At 44.0% G+C, this 11,321-nt stretch overlaps 1 long non-coding RNA gene across 4 annotated transcripts in view; it reads right to left on the bottom strand.

Annotated features, from left to right (window-relative positions):
- Window positions 1-334: 334 nt before the first annotated feature.
- LOC138570001 (uncharacterized) overlaps window positions 335-11,321 on the bottom strand; it is a 96,961-nt gene continuing 85,974 nt past the window's right edge. For 3 of the 4 annotated variants that reach the window (XR_011303370.1, XR_011303378.1, XR_011303375.1), the window contains exons 2-3: window positions 1,935-2,117; window positions 335-938 (exon numbers count right to left, since the gene is read on the bottom strand). This is a non-coding gene — a long non-coding RNA (uncharacterized lncRNA). Of the gene's footprint in view, window positions 939-1,934; window positions 2,118-7,683; window positions 7,796-11,321 lie in introns of those variants that run through there. The other variant, XR_011303377.1, reaches the window with a different exon arrangement.

The raw sequence follows: 11,321 nt of genomic DNA, 5'->3' as shown, positions 1-11,321 counted from the left end.
CTTTCAGTGACCTAAACAGAATCCGTTAAAGGTCTACCTGCATGACAAGATTGCTGATCACTTCACCCAATATCACTATGAGCAGCTAGCAACTAGTTCGACCATTCACCACACCCAAGAAAACATTAGCTGACACCCCCCTTCCCTCCCAACAGAAATCCAATAGCACAAAAACATGTACCATTTACAAGTTGGCACCAACCTACAAATTCACCAGATCAACTATAATAGTTCTACACACAGGAGCACTTGCATCTTCAGTTCACAGAGCAGCATGTGCACTACAATTACATTGTAGATTAGTAGCAGGAGCTGACATAGCAACCAAACTCAGTTGTGGGGATGTTACAATTCCATTGTTTTTTTTAAAAAAACGTAATCTGAAAGATTGCGCAGGTGTGTGGTAACATGAAGGTGTCACTTCATTGTCCAAACAGGCATGACTGTCATACTGTAACAAGAACACACTGTTAAGGAGACGGGGTGATAGAGTTCAGCTTGTCAAATTAGATCTGTCCGACAAAACATTTGTAGCAGGAAATTAACTTTATAGTCCAATATTTGGCAGTTGCTGCACAGCTACATCGCCAGTAACTGCAACATTACACAGACATTTGCAGATTTAATGCTGTGTCTATCAATTGTCCAGGTGAAGTAAGAGGCAGGTTCTGAGGAAGGAATGCAGGAGGAATGAAGAACACTAGCCATCCCTGCCAAAAGACTTCGGTTTTCCAGCTTTTGTGAACAGCCATGAATACATTTTGGAATAGTCCGTTTTCAGCCATCAGCTTTTACAATATAATTCTCTTTCACTGCACCTTCTTTTTCCAGATTCCACCAGTAGCTGCTTTTTCTCCTCTACCTTTCTTTTTAAAGCCTCAATTGTAGCTTTTCGTTATTTCATCAAATGTTTCCTGTGTTTTAATACTGTTTCTTGGCTGCAGGTATGAAAAAGGCAAGTTGAAACTTCATAATGCGACTACCAATACAACAAACATTTTGCCTGAGCTGTACACTGGGGTGACTCCCCTTAAGCGCGATCCTATCTGCCCCCTTGGGGTTTTGCTTATTCTTGCTCTCCTTGGCGCTTTCCCTCTCTCCCCATGCAGCTACCCACAACTCAGTATAGCGGCACACATAAAAGTGTGTATGGGTACATACCCTTGAGAGAGTGCTGTGACCACTATAATTTATAAATAGCGGCGAGCTGCGTCATCAATTCCACATGCTATACTTATAAAGACCTTGAATGAATAGGACAAAAAACGGATTGGTATTTGCGAATCGCGCTCTACCTCGGACATCCTAGATTGGTTCCCCAACCTGTGGACTAAACTTTCAGGATTGCATCTAAGGTAAAAAATAAAATCTAAAGAAAGTTTAGGAATTTCGATTTGGGGAACCGATCCAGGATGTCCAAAAACCACTAAAGACTTTTAGCACAACGCGCCAGCCATCGACAGGTCTCTCGGGACTCAACCCTTTATCATCAAGTACCATCAGAAACTTCCAAACCTGGTCACCATACCAAGTGTTCAATTTCAAGGCCTTGAAGACGGCTAAGGTCGAAACACGTGTCGCCTGACTTTATGGGAATACATTCACCTACAGATGACCAGATATTGTTTTACTTTCATTCTAAAAGACTGCATACCTAACATTAAGGAGGTAGAGCGCAATTTGCCAATACCAATCCATTCTCTGTCCTAGCTGCACACATACTCTGACCTGGACTACGGTCCCCAAGGGCATTCAACCCATAGCACTCTATACTTTAGAGAGTTATTCTAGAGGAGGGAGTTGCTGTAAATGAGGTGGGCATTGTGCAGCATTCATCTGTATGTGTGAAAAAAGGGAACGACTCTGCATAGGGACGTCAGATGTACCCTCCTCCCCCAAACATCAAATAGATGAACAAAAAAAAAATTGCTTACCTAACTACAAAAGCATGACTGCCTTGAAATCCTTTTCTTCACGTATTTCTCTTCTACTTTCATCGATACCCTCTATCAGCAATTTACAATGAACTTCACCAGGAATTGCAAAGGCTCAAATTCCCCATCCTTTCAAACGCAGAGAATTGTCGGAATCAAAAAGAGTGCCATGATTTGAGTTGTCTAAAAGAAGAAATAAAAAAAGTAAATTTAGTATGCAGTAAATATTGTGAACCAGGTCTGTACTCAAAACCATTAATTTATAGTGGGCTTGCTATGGATGTTCCTGCCTGATGTGTCAAGATTCATGAGTCATTGGTGCTTGGTTAACTTCCTCCAAGACTTCCACCCATTGTGGCTTTGACTATTTGCATCTGTTTGCAAATTAGAGGTGGGTTTTCCGGAGAGGCAATACGTCCTTAACTGCAGAGCTCTTGTACCTAGAATGCTGCAGTCCTTTTGTGTGTGTCTTTTAAAAGACAAGCACCCGTTTCAGTTTCTTAAATGTACATATCAACCATAGAGAGCCCCAGCTTGCAGACAGCAACATGTACAGGAAATAGGAGGGTATGCAGGGACAGAACCCATTACCAAAGTTATCTTTACTGGGGGAACAAAAAGTCAATATTACACCTTAGCAGGAAGGCCTTTGCTAATATGAGCCAGGCACTATCCTCCAGAAGAGTCAGATTTTTCCTCCCACCTAAACCCCACCCCCCGGCCCCTGGGGGGCAGAAATTATTTTACTCAAAAGGGGGCTGGAAGGGGTCAGCATAGAAAGGCTTGATGACCACTGCCTTAAGGGAATAAAGTGACCTCCCGCTTTCAAATAGCAAAGCAATTAACAGCACTCTTTCATGCCCAGGTCAGAAAACTCCCGCTACCGCACCAGTCCTCTGATACACAAGGCTGCTTAAAAATCCAGACAAGCATGAAAATAGCTCAACATCATCTAATGAGAATGAACTGGTCCCATCATTAGAGAAGAAGAAAAAACATAAAAAGCATTCACCCCAGATCATAATAAACAATGATCAAAAAAGATATTTTCAAAATGAATGACATGGATCACTATCCCTAGCAAGCATTCAATAAGGTTTACAGGCAAACTATCTTCAATTAACTGCTGAGGTCAAGTGATTGGAAAAAAAACAAACGGCATTGAAGGGGCAATAAAATCCCTCCGGGAACCTCATCAACCTATATAGAGAATTTGACACAAGTATAACTAGAACATGCAGTAATACCGAGTCCCTGAAACTTACATTTGTAGATATTAAATCATGTAGCGATTTCCCCAATCCCCAAAGTGTTGAACAAACTAAATGTAGATTGAGTAGAGCAGGAGTCATCAGGGGGGGGCATGGGGGGGGGATTAGAACACAGTCCCCTGCACATAAAGGCTGGCACAACTAGCCCTACTGTGAACCAAAAAGGCAATGGAAAACGGGGGTAAACAAGCCATCGGTGTGTTCTTTAAAATAAAAAAAGCTCTACCTCATGGGTATAGCATCCGTAACTTCCAGCAGTGAAAAAATATTCAAAAGCATTACAATATAAAATGAGTCTTTGAATGCCGGACAGTTTGCTTTTTATGGGGGGTAGCTTTACAGAACCTCTTTAGGGGTGCTTTGACCTTGAACTTCACAGAGTACCTGCCATGTACACTTTACATTATACAAATCTCAACAATATTCCTGAGCTTGAAAGGGGGTGGGGGGGCGTTGAGACTCTCCTTTAATGCAAATTCAGTTGCAGGACATGCCACTTTTTTTTGTTGGCTGGTGGTCAATGGCTTAAGTGAAAGCAATGATCAGGTTGCAAGCATTAAGAGAAATAAATAGATGGGGGGGGTGGAACCTGTCCACTGTTGGTTAGAAGAGTCTTTTCTCTCCCTTCTTCATGAGAGTTTGGATGGCCAATATTTGCAACCATTCTCTGTGCGTAGAATCACAACAACAAATCTAAGCCCAAAGCACCCTGTGCCACCAGAAGGAGGAATCGAAGAACTCATTCATCAGGGCATTACAACCATCCCCAGCCTGAAACTACACCTGGCAGTGTGTGCAGCACACCCCGTACCACACAGTGGCTCAAACAGTCTGCCACACACTTCAAAACATATCCAGCCTTCATGCTAGCCAAACAAAACTTTGCCACTTGGCATACTGCTTCAGAATTAAGCAATATTAAAAATGCTGCGAAAGTCACACACGCTTCCCACAAGCCACACATCAACAGTCCCCACACAAGAGAAATCTATGCCGGCGGGTATCTGTGCACTGGCATGCAGCTGTCTGGGTAACTTATTGAAAATTACAAGCATTGTGCCCTCTATATACAATAGACCAGGGGTCTCCAACCTTTATGTTGGCGTGAGCTACTTTCAGTAGAGGGCCAACAGCAAGAGCTACTTGCAGGCTATATCAGGGGTTGGGGTTGTTCATAAACATTGGAACTTGTACTTTTTTAGCTGTAATTTTCCCTTTATAAATATAAGGAATAACATATCCCTTCACGATTATGTTAAGAAATCTAATTATTGCATTCTTATTTATTAGAAGTTCTCATAAAAAGACTTTCACAATGTAGGAAAATGATTGGGACATTCAGTGTGAAGGTTGACACTGCATGCCATCCAACAGTGCTCTGTAGTCTGGTGTATAACCTGATACAGCAACTCTAATGGAGTCACTAAGATGCTCATCGGTCAGGCGTGTTCGAAATTTCAATTTGATGAAGTTCATATCTGAAAATGCAGATTCAGAGATAGGTGGAACCAAACAGAGAAGTCACTTTTAATGCTGCTGTGCAAATGTTACTGTACTCCTTGTAATCAACAAGGCTCCAGAAATTGATGTGAGATTGTCTGCTTTTCAACTGAATGTCCCCGTGCAGGCTGACAATCTCCAGTTCCATAGCAAAACTGTTCAGCGTAAAACAGCTCACTCATTTGTACTGTAAGTTCAAACATTGACTTCCATGAAGGGGTTTGCGACGAACATCACACATGGTTCAATCCTTTCGAAATCCCTGAACCGGTCACTGAACTCTTCCTTAAACCTGCTCAGGAGACTGCTGTATTTGTCTATGTTCAGGAGTTCAGGACTAGCTGTATGCTCTGTCAGCATTTGCATTACAGAAGGGAAATGATGCATTTTCCTTTTCTCCACTTGTTCACTGAAAAGGTTAAGTTTGGACTTAAACGTCTTTACTGCACTTATGTCAGCAATGGTTTTACCATTTACTTGTAGTTCACAGTTCAGGGTATTTCCTTTCTCAGTGACATCTGCCAGAAATGCCAAATCAAGTAGCCAAGAAATGCCGCATAATTGGCCGATGTCTTCATTTCTTGATCTCATGAAGTCTATGATTTCTGGCAAAAGTGAAAGAAAGCGACGTAGTATTTCCCCCCTGCTAAGCCATCAGATTTCCATGTGTAGCAACAGATCACCATGTGCGGCAGATTTGGCCTTTGCACAAATTTAATTCATAATCGCACAACAGGGGCCATTACGTCATCAAACCCCATCACTTTGGCACAAATTGCCTGCTCGTGGATGATGCAGTGGCAGTGCAATAATGGGGGGAAATCAGGGTCTGCTTTACAGCACGCAACAAAAACAGAATGACGCCCTGGTGCACCATCAGTTGTTATTGCCACCAACTTGTTCAATGGAATTTTTGTTTTGACAAAATAATTCTTGACCTCATTGTAGATATCAACACCTCTGGTTGTGGATTTCAGAGGCAACAAGGTCAAGAGTTCCTCTTTGCTGGTGAAGTCTTCAAACACCATTCGAGCAAACAGTGTCAGCTGATCAGTATCACTTGCATCAACTGATTCATCACACTGAATGGAGAAAAAAAAAATTGCATATGCTCAAATCTTTTTCCAATTGCCCCATCACATTGGCTGATAGTGCAGATACCCTCCTTGCCATTGCGTTTGCACCTAACTGCACATCTGAAATGGCAGACATAATTTCAGGGCAGTTTTTAAACACAAGAGCCATCGCACCTTTCACAGCTGCACCATTTGTAAAAGTGCATTCGTGTTTTGCCAAATAATGTGCAACTTCGAAGGATGCCTCTGTTGCAGCATTTGCTTTCTTTGCTGGTTGGGTAAAAAATGATTGTTGCATCTGCAGGGCAGGTTTTAGTTCAGCTACTTTTTGGGATCGCAGACGGCTTCCTTTATGAAAGTTCTTTTCATAATTTGTATGCATTGACCCAAAAAACCTCTCGACATTACTCTTTCCCACTGCAAATAAAACACACACTTCCCTTTTACGCTTGCGAAAAAGAAATCGGTCTCCCACTCTTGATGAAAATTATACGTCTTCTGCCTTTTGTTGGATGATCCGCCTACTTCTGGATCCATGATTTCAACAAGTGTCGTTTTGTTTGTACGTTTCCTTTGGGACTGCACGTGCAATGTAATCTGAGGGGGATTTCAATGTGTTATTATGGTTTTAAAAATAATTGAGCACACAAAATTGTGCTTAGTCAAAAAATAAAAACCAATGCCATTTTAGCACATTCGCAATTCCGAAAAATATTAACTTTGTGGCAAGCACCTATGCCAAGTCAGTCATTTATAAAGATGTTATATGCTTGACAAACTGCTTAATCACATATAAATGCTTCTGTTGTGCTGACAGCAGTTATTAGGAAATTAAACTGTGGGTTCATGGGTGTCAACCTTTGATATTCACTACAGGGGCAGAAATCCCCCCAACCTCTGCTCTGAATATAAGCCCGTGACCAGCCCAAACCATGCCCTGGCCAAACACATTTTATAGGAATTGCAAAAGTCATACGATTAACAAGCAGTTGTTTAATATTTAACATCTCAGCAACAGTCTCTCAACCTGCTGAGCTACCCTGGTAACCTTCTACTGTAGAGCGCGTCTATGGATCCCTTAATGTACTCAAAATCGCTGTATTACCAACTGTATTTTGGGTGCACGCCAGCCAGGAAAGTGATTTAAAGTGGAACTGATGCAGCGTGGAGTTTGGAAAGAAGCAGCATGAAAGAAGTTGCCCCATTTTAAAACTTCTATTTTGAACATTTCCTTTGAGTGGAGTTCAAATGCTAACTCCACCCCCACACTGGCCCTTGTGGGATTCCCCCTTTCCATTTTTCCCCATTTCCACTGCTGAGTGGAATAGTGTCCTGCACATCTCATTCACGTTCCAGTGGCCTACTGCACACCAAACGCGAGATGCTCTTCAGAGGGTGATCCACCAAAAGAAGATCCTGTGACCAACAAGGCAGCAGCTACTGATAGTAATGGCAGGGCTCTGGCGAGGCAGTCATGAGGGAGCTTGCCCGCCAGAGCCCTGCCTTCTAAAAATAGCTTGCATGACTGAAAATGAGCCCAGCGTCGAAACGGAGGCACGCAGCTATCATGCTCAATGTCTCCGCTTCACCCTGGGTTTACTTCCAGTCATATGAGTTACTATTAGAAACGGCAGGGCTCTGGCAAGGAAGTCCCGAGGGGGCTAGCTCGCCAGAGCCCTGTCACCTAAATGTAGCTCACATGATTGCAAATGGGCCCAGGGTGAAGTGGAGACATTAAGCAGCACAGCTGAATGTCTCCATTTCACCCCAGGCTTGGTTCTGCCGAGTTGCCCGACCCTCTGACAGCAACACGCAACAGCTGTGCGCACAGGGGCTGCAGTGGCTCGGCAGAAAAAGACAAAATAAATGATTAACTTCCACCATACACCCGACCCAATTTACCTCAGCAAGACACGTTTTCCTGGAATGCCACTGTCAGCTCGCTCCTGCAATCCAAGCCCCAGCCACCTCCAAAACAAGATCCAAAAATGATGTAAGGCGCCATGGTGCTTTTTAAAGAAAAAAGCCCGGGCAAACTGAGTAGCACAAAGAAACCACTGTGTCCAATAGGACCACAGCTCTCAGCAAGGAACGTGCTCTGGCCAATCACATGGTGCAATCTATATGCTATAGAGAATTGCAGGCCTGTGATTGGTCAGAGCACTTCCTGGCATCATTCTTTTTTTTCCTGAAACTCAAGCGTGAGCTACTTCAAAGGCTCTGGCGAGCTATTCGTAGCTCGCGATCGACTGTTGGGAGACCACTGCAATAGACATTCTCACAGGGGCTATGGGACACTGCAATGTTCTTAAGCAGACGACAGAGTCAAATCTTGAATATCGCTGGGTCCGTGCAACTCTTTCCTTCACAGTAAAGCACTGCAATGATTTTGATCATACCCACTGAAGGTGCGGTCATGTGTACGAGTTGCATATGCACCTTACCAGACACATAGCAACGTCGCACACAAGGGCACAGCAAGCACGTGGATAATGGACCACTTTAAAGCAACTAGGGATGTTGCAAAGGTTTAATACATTAAGCTTCTGCCATTTAAGCCCACATGTGCACTGTCCCCTAGGGACCAGGGAGGATAAGTGCTCATCCAAACTAGCAATCAAAATGTATGTTAACATATAGCGGTGCCAGCAAGATAGCAATTAGGTTTTTTGGCCTTTAAAAAAAAAACATTCTTGATAACAAGATAGTCACTATTCAGGCTCTACAGGCAGTGGTCTAAACTTTTTTGACCCCCGAGCCATCCATAAGAAAAAGGTACCTGGCTTGAGCCCCTCTATACACATGGACTCCAAAATGTTTATCTGGTGTAGAATGGTTCCAAATGGAGGTGTGGGTGCCAAACATTCTTTCAAATCATTGCTTGCAATAACTAATTAGAGGGCCAATATTTGTAAACGCAGCATTCAGAATGTTTTGCTACAGGGGACTTTGACTAAAAGTAGTTGGATATTTATTGCATACTGTAACGTAGGACATACTCAAGTACAACAACTTCATTACTATCAATGCAATCACGTGCAAGTTGGACAGTGGCATACTGGAGAACTAGTGTGAAGGGTGGGCCTGCCTTTCAGCAGCCAGCCATCACTATTGGGTTACATTTTTGCAACAGACAACCACAGTTTCTTCCAGCTTTGACCGATATTTAGTGCTGCAAGTGTTGAAAATCCAATCTTGCAAAGGTACGAGGTGCTGAAAGGTAACAGTACATTGCCTGTGCATTTGGATAGAGTAGGAAACTGCATTTTGCCAAAATCCACCCAAGGACAATTTTTTGAATTGGCTCTCCAGTAGGCAGCCACTTTGAAGTTCCATTAGTTCCTCCTGGAGGTGTATTGGGAGGTGGGCGGGCCCCTACGCCTGCTAGGAAAGGCTGAACCACACAGTCATTGATGGTACAATAGTCCTCTGGAAAGTACTCTTGAGAGTGGTTATGAGATGGTTTCCCATTAGTTCAGCAACACATGAAAAGATCATACTCCGCCTCCTCAAGAGCATCTGCTAATAATGGAAACTCATTCGGAATGCAGACATTAACCCTCCTCCTCCTCAAAAGCTCCAACTTCTTCTTGAATGCTGACATGTTTGCGTTCATAGCCATTGATGTGGTTTCTTTTCTGTGCCATGCAGGGAGTGGTCTAGAAAATGTAGCTTTTCAAAGAGGTCGTCATAGTAAGCTAACAGTACAAGCCAGTGTGAATCACACAGAGGCTCTTCTGTCTGGTCTAAACCCAGGAGAAAGCGTCTCACTTTGTTCCCCGAGTTCCTAAACACAATTTTAAACCTTTCCCCCTGGAGAGCAACCTGACCTCCGTGTGAAACAAAGCATCTTCTGCTCCCATTTCTGCACATAATGTGGCAAACAGGCAGGCTCTTGTGCAGAATGCACAATCTTTACAACAGAAGTCAGCACCTCTGAGAGTCCATTGCCCATATTGCGCACAGGCAAAGTTTCCCAGGGATCACGCAGTGTGTCCACAATATATGTGGAGCTATTACCAACACTTGCTTTTAACCCACTTTGCTGGATTGGTTTTACCTGGGGAGTGTATGAGCCTTATGCACAATCTTTACAACAGAAGTCAGCACCTCTGAGAGTCCATTGCCCATATTGCGCACAGGCAAAGTTTCCCAGGGATCACGCAGTGTGTCCACAATATATGTGGAGCTATTACCAACACTTGCTTTTAACCCACTTTGCTGGATTGGTTTTACCTGGGGAGTGTATGAGCCTTTCTCACTCATGTATTTTGATGTGCGTTTCATTCTTGTGTTCTTTGATTATGGAGCCTAAACTCCAGAAGCATCTTTTCATTTTTGTGTCACAGCACCCTCAGTGCAGTGACACAGGGAAGGAAGCCTTTCAGGATGTCCCAAGGTCTAAATACCTTTTCTGGGATAAACTACCGTTCCCCAGAGTAAATAAAGTTAAATTGACTTTGCTAGTCTTTAAATTCCTAGACCCAGTACACACTGCCTTCCAATAGAGTACTGGAGGGGTAACCTAGTACTCCTCTGTCTAGAAACTCATGTAGCAGTCAAATGCTACCCTTTCCTATCGAAATGACTGGCGGCAGTGGTTTTACAACAAACTACCATGATTTTTCCTGTCCACGACCGGCAGCTAAAAATCGCGGGAGCCATGTTTTTCAAGATGGCGTTTGAGCCTCCTTTGTTTAAACAGGTCTCGGTCTTCTTTTTTCGCCGTTTCTTTTGGACAGGTCCTTCTAGAATGTGTCTCTGCTCGCCAAACCAGTTTTGGTCCCTTTGTTCCTACGCCTTTGGCAGGCTTCAGGACTGAAGACCGCCTCTGGCGCCTGAGTGTCTGGGGTGGGCAGGAAGTGAGGGAGGTGCCCGAAACTCCCTGTGCTTAGTCTCCTAGGAGACCCAAATGCACTCCGGCGTGATTGGCTGGCTGACTGTCTGGCAAGGACAGCCAACCCGCTGGGCGAGTGACAGGAATGAACAGGAGAGAACTGAATAAAAGGAGAGTCTCTTGGCTTGGAAGGCAGAGTCGACCACTGGAACAAAAGAAGCAAAGACGAGCTGGAAGAGGACGGCTGCTGCAACTCCTGGACCATTTGTTTGCCCGGTGAAGCCCTGCTGCAGGTCCAAAACACCCAGTTCAGCTCGACAGAGAAACAAACCCCTTCAAGGACGACTTCTTCCTTTGAGTTGGTAGGACCAATCAACTCGTAAGCCACCTGGATACTATTCTCGGAGCTGGTTAGGATTAACCAGGGAGAAAGACACCAGCTTGTGTGCTTGAAGGAAAGCTACTGGAACTGAAGATTTGCCAAGTCTGCCAGCTTTGTGACCAGTCGCCGTGCAGTGCAGGAGTCCCCAGACATCCTCCCTCTTGTGCCCACGACTGAGGCTCAGGAACAGCAAGATCTGCAGGAAATGCCAGGGACAGAAGTCTTCAGTTGCATCTTTCTTCATTGGAAGGTACTGTGAAAACTCGAGAGAACTTACCTCTCATTGCAAAAGTGCATATAACGTTGGCAACTTTCAGGCCC

This window comes from Ambystoma mexicanum, chromosome 1p (assembly GCF_040938575.1).
Source record: "Ambystoma mexicanum isolate Mex_15411 chromosome 1p, UKY_AmexF1_1, whole genome shotgun sequence".
NCBI classification, from domain to species: Eukaryota; Metazoa; Chordata; class Amphibia; order Caudata; family Ambystomatidae; genus Ambystoma; species Ambystoma mexicanum.
The sequence above is the reverse complement of the archived record's forward strand: the minus strand, read 5'-3'. Positions and strand labels throughout refer to the sequence as shown.